This window comes from Xenopus tropicalis, chromosome 9 (genome assembly GCF_000004195.4).
Source record: "Xenopus tropicalis strain Nigerian chromosome 9, UCB_Xtro_10.0, whole genome shotgun sequence".
NCBI classification, from domain to species: domain Eukaryota; kingdom Metazoa; phylum Chordata; class Amphibia; order Anura; family Pipidae; genus Xenopus; species Xenopus tropicalis.
In genome coordinates, this window is record NC_030685.2 from 17,493,903 (window position 1) to 17,505,153 (window position 11,251).

Here is an 11,251-nt window from a genome sequence, read left to right on the forward strand (position 1 = left end):
ATCGCCATTAGAATTTCCATGCGGTAACTGAACGAATTTGACAAGCTCAGGATAGGTCATTAAAGGGGAACTGCCACCGCTATAAATAGCTAAATATATAAACAGCTAAAAATAGACATTTTTCTATTGGTGCAACCAGTTGACGATCTGGGTTTTTACAGCACCAGTGAGTTGGTTGCAGAAGAAGAGGAAGAAGGTCACTTATCATGCACAAACGTCCTTAAATGTATATATATAATAAAGAAAGATTTTTTTTAAACATTCACTAGAGATCTTTTTATGGCAATTTTAGTTCCCCTTTAATGGGATAAAATCACACAAAAAACAAGGATCTCTGAATTACATATTTCCGTTATTTTAGTTTAGAATTGCTCTGAAATGTTACATTATGTATATATCTAGGGGGTAGCAACAAAACTGAGTGGTCCATGGTATTACAAATTAAGTGATACTGCCCCCCCCCCCCAAATGCAGGGCCAATTCCATGTATAACACCCTGAATATGGACAGGATAAATAAGGGCCAGTTCCATGTATAATACCCCAGAACACATGTTAGATAAATATAGTCCCTATTCCATGTATAATACCCCAGAAAACATGTCAAATAAATATAGTATCAATTTCATGTATAATACCCCAGAACATAAGGCAGGATGAATACAGTACCAATTCCATGTGTAATACCCCAGAACACAAGGCAGTATGAATACAGTACCAATTCCATGTATAATACCCCAGAAAACATGGCAGGATGAATATAGTACCAATTCCATGTATAATACCCCAGAAAACATGGCAGGATGAATTTAGTACCAATTTCATGTATAATACCCCAGAACACATGGCAGATAAATACAGTGCCAATTCCATGTATAATACCCCAGAACATAAGGCAGGATGAATACAGTACCAATTCCATGTATAATACCCCAGAAAACATGGCAGGATGAATATAGTACCAATTCCATGTATAATACCCCAGAAAACATGGCAGGATGAATATAGTACCAATTTCATGTATAATACCCCAGAACACATGGCAGATAAATACAGTGCCAATTCCATGTATAATACCCCAGAACATAAGGCAGGATGAATACAGTACCAATTCCATGTGTAATACCCCAGAACACAAGGCAGTATGAATACAGTACCAATTCCATGTATAATACCCCAGAAAACATGGCAGGATGAATATAGTACCAATTCCATGTATAATACCCCAGAAAACATGGCAGGATGAATATAGTACCAATTCCATGTATAATACCCCAGAAAACATGGCAGGATGAATATAGTACCAATTTCATGTATAATACCCCAGAACACATGGCAGATAAATACAGTGCCAATTCCATGTATAATACCCCAGAACATAAGGCAGGATGAATACAGTACCAATTCCATGTATAATACCCCAGAAAACATGGCAGGATGAATATAGTACCAATTCCATGTATAATACCCCAGAAAACATGGCAGGATGAATATAGTACCAATTTCATGTATAATACCCCAGAACACATGGCAGATAAATACAGTGCCAATTCCATGTATAATACCCCAGAACATAAGGCAGGATGAATACAGTACCAATTCCATGTGTAATACCCCAGAACACAAGGCAGTATGAATACAGTACCAATTCCATGTATAATACCCCAGAAAACATGGCAGGATGAATATAGTACCAATTCCATGTATAATACCCCAGAAAACATGGCAGGATGAATATAGTACCAATTCCATGTATAATACCCCAGAAAACATGGCAGGATGAATATAGTACCAATTTCATGTATAATACCCCAGAACACATGGCAGATAAATATAGTACCAATTTCATGTATAATACCCCAGAACACATGGCAGATAAATACAGTGCCAATTCCATGTATAATACCCCAGAACATAAGGCAGGAAGAATACAGTACCAATTCCATGTGTAATACCCCAGAACACAAGGCAGTATGAATACAGTACCAATTTCATGTATAATACCCCAGAACACAAGGCAGTATGAATACAGTACCAATTCCATGTATAATACCCCAGAAAACATGGCAGGATGAATATAGTACCAATTTCATGTATAATACCCCAGAAAACATGGCAGGATGAATATAGTACCAAGTTCATGTATAATACCCCACAGAACATGCCAAATAAATATAGCACCAATTTCATGTATAATACCCCAGAACACATGGCAGATATATATAGTACCAATTCCATGTATAATACTCCAGAACACATGGCAAATATATATAGTACCAATTCCATGTATAATACTCCAGAAAACATGGCAGATATATATAGTAACAATTCCATGTATAATACCCCAGAACACATGGCAGATATATATAGTACCAATTCCATGTATAATACCCCAGAACACATAGCAGGATGAATATAGTACCAATTCCATGTATAATACCCCAGAACACATGGCAGGATGAATATAGTACCAATTCCATGTATAATACCCCAGAACACATGTCAGGATGAATACTGGGTCAATTCCATGTATAATCCTGCTTTTTGCAGGGAAATTCATTTAAATGTACCCATGGTGGCCAACACCCTGTATAAGGTTACCAGGGCCATTTCTATACAAACCAGAAGGCCTGGCTGTGTCTCATTTACACGCAGTCCCATTGCAATCATGGCAGCCCTGCTCGGTGCATTTATTACAAGGGCCCCTTCTTTCGCATAGAGATGAATGCAGCTCGGCTAGGATTCTTCCACTTTCCGGGACGCCGCAGGAGCCTAACGATATCATTATTCCAATTAAAACCAGAGGCGAGTTAGTATTCAGCAGCCTGCCCAGAATTCCCCGGCGTCTCCCTGGCAAAGTCAATTGATAGGAGTCAGAAGGAGAAGCCCCACCGTTCCCGGCTTGTTTGTTTGTTTCCAGGGGAAATGTTTGCTCCATTGATCCTTTGATCTTTGAAATTAATCTTTATTTTTGCGCAGCCTGCCCTTTGATCCTTGCATGGATTCTGCATATCCAGACCTTTCCCCGTTCTTGTTAGAAACTACATATATATATATCACATTGAACAGTAGGGTTTTATTTTGGCTCAGTGCTTGGGGCATGTGTTGTTTCTTTATATTTACACCAGCTAAAATGCAAGCTCTTCAGCACAGATATGGACCCTGACAGCAATGAAGGACAGAATTTTCCCCCTGAGGGTTTTCCGTAATGCCAGAATAGGGGTTAAGTCTGTCGTTATCCGTTAACTTTGCCAGACAAAGGAAGGGCACGTTTGCTAAGGGAGGTCAATATTTGGAGCCGCCAAAGAATTGATTCAAGGTTAACCCTTTATAGAGTTTGGATGTACTTCCCATGTTTGTGTGGGTTACTTCTGGGCACCCCCACACTTTAAATCCAGGAAGGTTAGTTGGCCCCTGATATAACTGACCCTAGTGTGTGTGTGTGATAGGGACCTTAGATTGTAAGCTCACTGGGGCAGGGACTGATGGGAATGTGATAGGGACCTTACATTGTAAGCTCCACTGGGGCAGGGACTGATGGGAATGTGATAGGGACCTTAGATTTTAAGCTCCACTGGGCAGGGACTGATGGGAATATGATAGGGACCTTAGATTGTAAGCTCACTGGGGCAGGGACTGATGGGAATGTGATAGGGACCTTAGATTGTAAGCTCCACTGGGGCAGGGACTGATGGGAATGTGATAGGGACCTTAGACTGTAAGCTCACTGGGGCAGGGACTGATGGGAATGTGATAGGGACCTTAGATTGTAAGCTCACTGGGGCAGGGACTGATGGGAATGTGATAGGGACCTTAGATTGTAAGCTCACTGGGGCAGGGACTGATGGGAATGTGATAGGGACCTTAGATTGTAAGCTCACTGGGGCAGGGACTGATGGGAATGGGATAGGGACCTTAGATTGTAAGCTCCACTGGGGCAGGGACTGATGGGAATGTGATAGGGTCCTTAGATTGTAAGCTCCACTGGGGCAGGGACTGATGGGAATGTGATAGGGACCTTAGATTGTAAGCTCCACTGGGGCAGGGACTGATGGGAATGGGATAGGGACCTTAGATTGTAAGCTCACTGGGGCAGTGACTGATGGGAATGTGATAGGGACCTTAGATTGTAAGCTCCACTGGGGCAGGGACTGATGGGAATGTGATAGGGACCTTAGATTGTAAGCTCCACTGGGGCAGGGACTGATGGGAATGTGATAGGGACCTTAGATTGTAAGCTCCACTGGGGCAGGGACTGATGGGAATGTGATAGGGACCTTAGATTGTAAGCTCACTGGGGCAGGGACTGATGGGAATGTGATAAGGACCTTAGATTGTAAGCTCACTGGGGCAGGGACTGATGGGAATGTGATAAGGACCTTAGATTGTAAGCTCCACTGGGGCAGGGGCTGATGGGAATATGAAAGGGACCTTAGATTGTAAGCTCACTGGGGCAGGGACTGATGGGAATGTGATAGGGACCTTAGATTGTAAGCTCACTGGGGCAGGAACTGAAGGGAATGTGATAAGGACCTTAGATTGTAAGCTCCACTGGGGCAGGGGCTGATGGGAATATGATAGGGACCTTAGATTGTAAGCTCACTGGGGCAGGGACTGATGGGAATGTGATAGGGACCTTAGATTGTAAGCTCACTGGGGCAGGGACTGATGGGAATGTGATAGGGACCTTAGATTGTAAGCTCACTGGGGCAGGGACTGATGGGAATGTGATAGGGACCTTAGATTGTAAGCTCACTGGGGCAGGGACTGATGGGAATGTGATAGGGACCTTAGATTGTAAGCTCCACTGGGGCAGGGGCTGATGGGAATATGATAGGGACCTTAGATTGTAAGCTCACTGGGGCAGGGACTGATGGGAATGTGATAGGGACCTTAGATTGTAAGCTCACTGGGGCAGGGACTGATGGGAATGGGATAGGGACCTTAGATTGTAAGCTCCACTGGGGCAGGGACTGATGGGAATGTGATAGGGACCTTAGATTGTAAGCTCACTGGGGCAGGGACTGATGGGAATGTGATAGGGACCTTAGATTGTAAGCTCACTGGGGCAGGGACTGATGGGAATGTGATAGGGACCTTAGATTGTAAGCTCACTGGGGCAGGGACTGATGGGAATGGGATAGGGACCTTAGATTGTAAGCTCACTGGGGCAGGGACTGATGGGAATGTGATAGGGACCTTAGATTGTAAGCTCACTGGGACAGGGACTGATGGGAATGGGATAGGGACCTTAGATTGTAAGCTCACTGGGGCAGGGACTGATGGGAATGTGATAGGGACCTTAGATTGTAAGCTCACTGGGGCACTGAATAATGCAGCATCTCTGTAAAGTGCAGTGGAATATGCTGGGGGTATTTAGATACAAGAGAGGAATAACCTTGTCATTCTGGTAGATCTGCCCTTTGCTCATGGCTGTGACTTTCCATCCCTCAAAGTCTCCCCCACCCCTGACCTTCAAACATCCCTTTGGTATGAGGTCCCATTCCCCCTAGTCTGGGTTCCCTTTTTAATGGAGTCTTTGAACTGTTGAACCTTGCCCAAGTCACGTAATCAATTCTACAGTAGAAAGGTTGCTATGGGATACAAGAACTGGAGCAAAGTTGCACAATGTGACCTCCCCTCTTCCTATAGATCCTTTCCGGTGAGACAGATTCTCAGATTGATCTTGTTTCCTTCTCTATAAAGTTCAGTCTCTAGTTCTGACTCCTGAAATAAAGTAGCCAAAGTCAGTTATCCTCTAGGTCTGGTAATTAGCTGGCTTCTGGACTACAGCTCCCAGCATGCCTCTACCTTCATTATATGTTACATTATTCTAGGATTTGTAGTCCAGCAACATCTGAGTAAAGTTTGGTTGAGCCGTGCAGGACAGAAGGGTTTACTTCCCCTTTAATTTCATTTATGTGTTTGTGACACATGGATCCTTACTGAACCTTGTATTGTAGCTCCCAAGAAACAATGGAAATGTAATGATTGTGGAGCCGTTGGTGTTTAGCCCTAGGGGAGGGTTATACTATACACAGTGACATTGATGGGAGGTAAGGTGATGTTGTTGTTGGGCAGGTTGTTCCAGGGCTGGGGGGCATGGCAGTAGGACAATGACAATCAGACAACTCATCACAAGCCGTTTGTAGAGAAAAGCAGGAAAGTTGTAGTTACAGTTGCCAGTGGGGATTAATTAGCCCTTTCCTTGGGCAATTGGGAAAGTCCATTTTGTAAGGTGTTTAGTAACATGGAGTAACTGAAGAGAAGAAGAACACACACGTGGCTCTTAGTTGTGGCTAATGTCCATATGCTCCACCCCCTGGGCCCCCAACTACCCTTAGTAAGGCCACACGTAGACTGGGCCGGATGACCATTTTGCCCTAAATATCTGAACATTTTAGGGGTCATCCTGTCATGGAGACAAGGCCCTGATGTCTACATACCCACCTGGACAGGCTCCCAGCTAAAGGGAAGCTTGGCCAGGCTATTGGTCAGCTCTACATTTCTGAATGACATAGTAAGTTAGGATGAAAAAAGACATACGCCCATCACGTCCAACCATCATGCCTATATATAACCTGCCTAACTTCTAGTTGAGCCAGAGGAAGACAAAAAATCCCATCTGAAGCCTTTCTAATTTGCCGCAGAGGGGAAAAAATTCCTTCGTGACAATGCCAGAAATATGTAAACCTACTGTTTATATCAATGCAGACACCGCTGTAACCCCCATATGTAATAAACAACACTAAACTTGCACAGGAGCAGTAACCCATAGCAACCACTAAGGTGTTTGCTTTTAAACAGGTAACCAGTAAATGCTACCTGCTGATTGGTTGCTATGGGTTACTGCTCCTGGGCAAATAAAAGTGCCTTTTATTATATAACCCCATAACAATTGGAAAGTTAAGCAAAACCGAGGAAACCAAACTACTGTTACCTTAATAAATGTTATGACAATGGGAAATCTGCCTTAAACAGAAAACTTCTACAGAATATAAATCAATTTATAAATCACCCTTTCTCTTGATAAAATCGTATATTCCTACATTTGCTGAGAAAATGAAACATTTCCATCCAACAGAGAGTGAAACTTTGCCTTCCGACTCCAGACGAGCCGCACTGAAAATAACTCGAGTTGTGTCTGCGCAGCGTCGTGCCACCTTCTGCCGCCTCAATCTGCCAGTTATTTGCCAAAACAAATCACTAAAATGTATTTTTTATCAGCTCAAACGGGTTTGTATAGTATAGTAAAGGGAGAACAAAGATGGCTGGCAAGTAGCCCAAATGCAGCCTTGGTTGGCCAGGTACCCCAATGAGCAAAATGGAACCTAATTCAGCCACCCAATTTGGGCGGATCAAGTGGTTGAGCCTTTGGGCTAACAATTGGGCTACAGACCCAGCAGCCACAGATTAAAACCCATGGTTTGATGACGTAGCCTTCTGATTGGCTCTTACCATCTGGGTTCTGATTAAGCCTTATGTTTTGGGCTTCTGTACCAGTTTAAGACCACCCAAGACTAGGGTTGCCACCTTTTTCTGTGAAAAATACTGGCCTTTGGGTTGGGGGTGGGATGTTACAGGAATTGGGGGTGGGGCTAAGATACAAGGGGCAGGGAAACTGGTGGGCTAGGCATAAGAAAGGTGGATGAGGCCATTAAATGGGAGGGTAATAATAGCCGCGGGTGACAAAACAATAGGTGCGCGACAAAATAATAGCAGTGGGCGACAAAATAATAGCCGCGGGCGACGAAATAATAGCCGCGGGCGACAAAACAATAGCCGTGCGACAAAATAATAGCAGCGGGCGACAAAATAATAGCCGCAGGCGACGAAATAATAGCCGCGGGTGACAAAACAATAGCCGTGCGACAAAATAATAGCCACAGGCGACAATTTTTTTTGCCGCATGACATTTTTGCCGTTTCGCGGATCTTTTGAAAGATTCGCAAATTTTTCACCAAAGCAAAACGGAACAGATTCGCTCATCACTAGTCATTGGCAGTACATTGCCGGTAAATTTGTACCGGTGCCGGCGCTAGCGGGTGATTTACCGCCGGTGGCCAAATACCGGCCAAGTGGCAAACCTACCCAAGATGGGGAGCTGCTGGCGGTAACACTGAAGGCCTGGATCATTGCTGCTATAGGGCTGCTGAACCTCTGGGCTGGGACAGTAAGTTCTGTATATACAGTGCAGCATTTATTTGTAGCCCTTAAGGCAAGTGTTTGCCCTGTTATGGGCCCCTTTATAGAACAAAAGAAAGAGGGACAATCACAGTTGTAATAAAATGCAATTTTCTGCCAGGCACTCGGCTTTGGAAGCCCCTTCTCTGTAGAATATATATATATAATTCATATTAAATCTCCCGTAAAATATTAATGCTGCTGATAGTGGATGTGCGAGGCCAGGTGGGTTTGTTCAGCTTTCACTGGAAACAGTGGGAAAAACATTCTATTTATGGGAATCCCAGGACGGGCTCTAATGTGGGAGTTTTTAATAAATGATTGTATCTTACAGCAAAGTGGACATCAAACAGGCTCCCAATTGGATCATTCCGCCTACCCTTTATATATATATATATATATATATATATATGTACATATACTACATGCCCCGGGGGCTGCACACTATGCACATGTATATAGCCCCCTTTCCATTGGCCCCTTGGACATTAGGAATTACCAAATTCACTGCTAATGATCATACAAGATATAGATGTATCTGCTTATAATAATAGCTGCCCCTCTCTATACATATATTACATATTATGGTGCCTCTGCTTGCGGTGTACCCCCCCCCCCAGCCGCGTCCCCCGGCACCCCCTAACCCCAACCCTGATCTGTTTATCATTACCCATGTATTATTCTACCTCTATTTGTCCCCCATCTGTTAACCTTTCTTCCCCTACTTGCCTGTCTTTCTGATGTCTGTTTGTCTATCCTTTCTTTGTATCTATCTAACTATCTATCTATCTGTCTATCTATCCAGGGCCGCCATCAGAAATCACGGGGCCCCTCACAACAAAATTTTCTGGGCCCCACCCACCCAAGCCCCCAATGGCCCCTCCCACACCCCCAATGGCCCCTCCCATCAATACAAGGGACACACAGGCATTGGTAGCGAGGGCCCACTAAAGCCTTGGTAGCCAGGGCCCCCCTAAAACATTTGTGGCCAAGGATTACGTTTTGCATTAGTGCCAGTGCCACTAAAACATTGCTAGCCTGCCCAGGGCCCCCTAAAACATTGGTGGTCCTCCCCCAGTGTCCCCCATACAATGGCCCACTCTGCTGCTTCTTGCCGCTCCCCCCCACCACCACCCCCCCACCCCACAGAATCCTCCTGCTTCTTCCAGGGTCCCCCAAGCATCCTGCTGCTTCCTTCAGGGGCCCCCCCCAAACATCCTCCACCTTCCCCCAGGGCTCCCCCAAGCATCTTCCCCCTTCCCACAGGCCCCCCCCAAACATCCTCCACCTTCCCCCAGGGCTCCCCCAAGCATCTTCCCCCTTCCCACAGGCCCCCCCCAAACATCCTCCACCTTCCCCCCAGGCCCCCCCAAACATCCTCCACCTTCCCCCCAGGCCCCCCCCAAACATCCTCCACCTTCCCCCAGGGCCCCCCCAAGCATCTTCCGCCTTCCCCCAGGGCCCCCCCAAGCATCTTCCACATTCCCCCAGGCCCCCCCAAACATCCTCCACCTTCCCCCCAGGCCCGCCCAAACATCCTCCACCTTCCCCCAGGGCCCCCCCAAGCATCTTCCGCCTTCCCCCAGGGCCCCCCCAAGCATCTTCCACATTCCCCCAGGCCACCCCAAACATCCTCCACCTTCCCCCAGGGCCCCCCCAAGCATCTTCCACCTTCCCCCAGGGCCCCCCCAAGCATCCTCCACCTTCCCCCAGGGCCCCCCCAAGCATCTTCCACCTTCCCCCAGGCCCCCCCCAAACATCCTCCACCTTCCCCCAGGCCCCCCCCAAACATCCTCCACCTTCCCCCAGGGCCCCCCCCAAACATCCTCCACCTTCCCCCAGGGCCCCCCCAAGAATCCTCCAGTCCTCTCCCCCCCCCTTCCCGCTGCCAGCATCTTTTTGCATCCTCCGGCTCCTACTCCCCTGCGACAGTTGTCCGGGGCCCGGGCGTTTAAAGGGGGCCCGGCCGGGCTCTGTTACTGTTATTGCTGGTATCCGCTGTTATGTCCCGAACTCGCCGCTACATGTGCGCTTTTATAGGGTTGCGCCCCGTGCGTGTGACGTCAGTACGCACAGGGCGCAAGCTTAAAAAAGCGCACATGTAGCGGAGAGCTCGGGATATCACAGCAGATACCAGCAATAACAGTAACAGAGCCCGGCCGGGCCCCCTTTAAACGCCCGGGCCCGGGACAACTGTCCCCCCTGTGCCCCCCTGATGGCGGCCCTGTATCTATCTATTATCTATCTATCTATCATCTGTCTATCTATCCATCCATGCATCCCTCTATATATCATCTATGTATCTGTTTATCATTCATTATCATTTCATTATTAACCTTTCCTTCCTAACTGCCTGTTTGGATGTCTGTCTGTCTATCTATCCATCCATCCATTAATCCATATATCATCTATGTATCTGTTTATCATTCATTACCCATTAATCTACATCTTTTTGTCACTCCTCTGTTAACCTTTCCTTCCTAACTGCCTGTTGGATGTATGTCTGTCTGTCTATCTATCTGTCTATCTATATATCTATCTATTTATCTATCCATCCATCAATCCATCTATATATCATCTATGTATCTGTTTATCATTCATTACCCATTAGTCTACATCTTTTTGTCACTTCCTTCCTAACTGTCTGTTTGGATGTCTGTCTGTCTGTCTATCCATCCATCCATCCATATATAATCTGTCTGTCTGTCTGTCTGTCTGTCTATCTATCTATCTGTCTGTCTGTCTGTCTGTCTGTCTGTCTGTCTGTCTGTCTATCTATCTATCTATCTATCTATCTATCTATCATCTATCATCATCTATCTGTCTAAGCTTCTCTATATATAAATCAATCTCTCTGATCTGGCTATCACTAGCTATATATACATACACACACACACACATATATATAATAGTCCATAGGGTGCACACCATTTGTGCAACAAAACCTGGGTGCTAGTACCAAAAAAATGCACTGGAACAAGGGCAGCACTCCTAGGATTTAAAGTAAAATTGTGAGCAAAAATAGAATATTTTTGCATTTACATTTTGCTCACAATTCTTTAAGTCCT